At 38.9% G+C, this 3,405-nt stretch overlaps 1 protein-coding gene across 1 annotated transcript in view; it reads left to right on the top strand.

Annotated features, from left to right (window-relative positions):
- Window positions 1-252: 252 nt before the first annotated feature.
- The window catches only part of LOC118477260 (sialoadhesin-like), a gene marked incomplete at its 3' end in the record, with an annotated part of 13,477 nt that continues 10,324 nt past the window's right edge, over window positions 253-3,405 (top strand). Inside the window, 1 exon segment of the mRNA XM_035968348.1 lies at window positions 253-834.

Here is a 3,405-nt window from a genome sequence, read left to right as displayed (position 1 = left end):
TTTTCCCAACATTTTCTTCACATGCAGCAGGTGTACCATAGTGACCATGACCTTCCACTTCAGATCTTTCATTTTAAACTTCTCTAACCCAGTGTTTAAGTCCTAAAGAGGCCTGCATGCCCAATGCTTTGTATAGATCAAAGTGTGTTTTAACAACAGGTGCACCCAGCATAATATAAATTTCAAAATACCGGTAACTAACATCGTATCTTGAAAAGGTCATTGTTATTCAGTTTGGAGATGTTTTCTGGCGCCATTGTCATTACTTTGCTCTTAAACGTAAATACACATGATATTTTGACACATCATAGCTCATGTCAAAATAATATTCTGATTAAACAACTTTAGCACAGCAATCACAATGTGTGCATCTAAAACATCATAACATTCCAGCGTTCAAGGCGGAATGGTTTAGAAGTTAAGGAGACAACTTATCTATATCTATATGAGACGCACCTACCTTGTATTTGTTCTTTCAGTCATTCGCTCGTTCATCTTATTATGTGTGTTAATACTTTTTTCTTTGACATCCCCCACCCCCATCATATTTTGTTGGTATTTGTAACAACTCATCAGAGTCTCCAATCGTGACTTCACAACCTAAGCTGCAAAGCCTGAACCAGAATCTGACCTTGACCTGCCAAGTCGACGCAACTGTCAATGCAAGCAGAATCACGGGATACGCATGGTATCGGAACTTTGCCCCAATTACAAATGAAACAAACAGCACGATATTCTTTGAGTCCGTAACGAAAGATGATGAGAACGTCTACTCGTGCCTTTACCTCCTCGACAACAGACAAAGTCTTCTGAGCCAGAACTTTGTCATCAAAGGTTAGATTTGTTTTCTTCCAAAGCGCTATTGTTTCAACTGCTTTGGTTTGTATTTTGCTTCCTAAAATTAAGAACAAAATCAGTCACAATTACTGTGCGTTTCATTTAATTTTGTTAGTGTTTTCAGGCTCGATATTTAATTTGACAGGGTTGTGCATTCTCCCATCTATAGACCTACACAGCGCACAAAAGGTCTGAGAATTGGCTCCGATTATTCCCCGGGAACTGGTAGGCTACATGTATTGATATGGGATGCTTGTTTATTTTCATCCGGGGTGAAGAAACTTATTGGCGTGTTGGTTTTAGTGTTTTTGAAAAACGCAGCGATGCTGTGAATGTAGATCTAAATCTAGATCTAGATCTAGATCTAGTTTACAGACTACGTTCACGACGCCCTGAATGTAGTTTTCAGGCTATGATTTGCCACGTAAATGGAGTCAAATTTGTGTTCAGCAGACAAAACAAACTAACAAAAAAAGTAGACCTACACACACAGAACCTGGACTTAACTCCTGTTCTGCGTCTGTGCCGAGATGGGAGTCTTAGAGGGTCAATTTGCTATAATTTCATTAGAGGAACATATAAAGCTACCGACTGTGTTTTGAATGAGACGTACGCCTCGATTATGAACCAATGCAAGCGGTTCTAGCCTACAAGTAGGCCACAAACGCCCACAAAATCAAGCCAGACTGACGCACGCACACGGTCATCAGTCATCACACTGATGATGCTCTGCGCACGTATGCTGAGCTAGGACTAGGAGGGCCGGACTGATACGGGCTCAAACCGAGGGCCACGCCCCAACCGGAACCCGGACAGCGGGGTCTAAATACAGAAAGGGAGGGGGAAGAAGGGGGGGGGGTCCGAATAATGATCTGATTAATCACACCCCGGGGTCCGAATAAGAACACCTTGAGAATTCTGATGAAAAAACCTCATGTCCACGTTTTCACTGGTATGTCTCAGGTATCTCTTGACCAAATGTATCATGGCACGGTGGAGCCAGGCGTTCGTCCGTTTTGAGACATATAGAGTTATTAGTATCATCTTAAAGCTTGTTTGTCTTGTTTGTTACGAGAAAAATACTCATCTATCTTGAATACAAGTCGGATTATTTTTGATCGAAGCAGGTAGGGGGTCTCCAGGTATCAGAGGTTAGCCTACGTTTGGTGACTTCCAAATTTGAGAGTCCTTTGAAACTGCACTTATACAGTCTTTGCGCTTTTGACCAACGGTTTTCAGTTTTAAAAATCCACACAGAAATGTGTTTTGAATGAATATAAAAAGGTGCTGAGCTCCTCCCAAAAATTAAAAAAAGAAAGAGAACCAAAAATCTATAGAAATACTGAACGATGAACACATTGTATCCTTGCAATAGTTAGATGTCGTGTGCACTTATAGGAAAATAGCCTTATTCTCGAAGAGGTAGAGGATGGCATATTCTGGCTGTAACGCCAAAATAGAAACGGATCCTCCTAAGGCAACGTCCAATAAAACTGAGTTAATTGCATATAGAACGTCTTGGAAATTCTTTAAGATAATCAAGCTAATTAAGGAACGTCATTTTTTGCAATTTGAAACAAGACAATCAACGCTGGGGTTCAGCACGATATCGACTCGTACCCGTTGAAATGTGGTTTTAAGTTTAAGAGTAAAAGCAAAACATATTAAGTGTGTAATTTGTCTGATAAAAAAATTATTTTAAGCTTTTTTGGGGGAGTGAGTAAGGTGACAAGGCAGAGTATTGCAAAATGAATATAACAACGTCTATCGACTCTTTGATAACATGAAAGAAGCGCAATTTCATCAAAACCTATTTTTCTTCTTCAAATTAACCGTTCTGGAGAAAAGAATAGTCTTCCATTTAGACTAAAACAGCAAAGACCAGATATCCTTGGAAAATTATAAGCATATGAAATAGTTGAATTAATAAGCTATGTATAGCCTATGTATTATTTACCGAGTGTCTGGAAAAAGGAGGACCCATACAAAGGGCAATAACTCGGTCATCTTTGAACCAATTTCCACAAAACTTATATAGACTCCAATGAAGAGGACGTTACATAGGCCCCTAGGTGAATAATCTGCGTGTCTGAAAAATGTAAAATGTCATGTTTTTAAAATTTCAAACAAAATTAATTTGTGTGAACCACAAAACCTTTCCAACTTCTTAAAATTCAACTATGGTGTGTATTTGTGCATTGTGGGACGACATATTCATTTGAATTTGGAATTTCTATGTAATGTCATGGAAAGTGGTTGTTATTTGAATTGAAGGTTCCAAAAGTTGGCCATTTCTCCCCAGACAATTGAATCACACCGTGGCACGTCCTGTACTAATTTTTTGGACTTACTATTCAACGTTCAATTTTAACGGTTGGATTGTTTGTTCGTTGCGTCAGTTAACTCTGTAAAAAAATATATATAGAAATTAGAGGGAGTGGGTGGGGCAGTCGAGGAGATGTGGTGACAATTCGTTTGTCAGCTTTCGGCTTAAAGTTTGCTCCCCAAACTTTTACTTGTAAACATTTAAGGGCCAATTATTATCATTGTATTTATTATTATTATTAT

The sequence above is a fragment of the Aplysia californica genome, unplaced genomic scaffold, assembly GCF_000002075.1.
Source record: "Aplysia californica isolate F4 #8 unplaced genomic scaffold, AplCal3.0 scaffold00052, whole genome shotgun sequence".
Lineage (NCBI taxonomy): Eukaryota > Metazoa > Mollusca > Gastropoda > Aplysiida > Aplysiidae > Aplysia > Aplysia californica.
The sequence above is the reverse complement of the archived record's forward strand: the minus strand, read 5'-3'. Positions and strand labels throughout refer to the sequence as shown.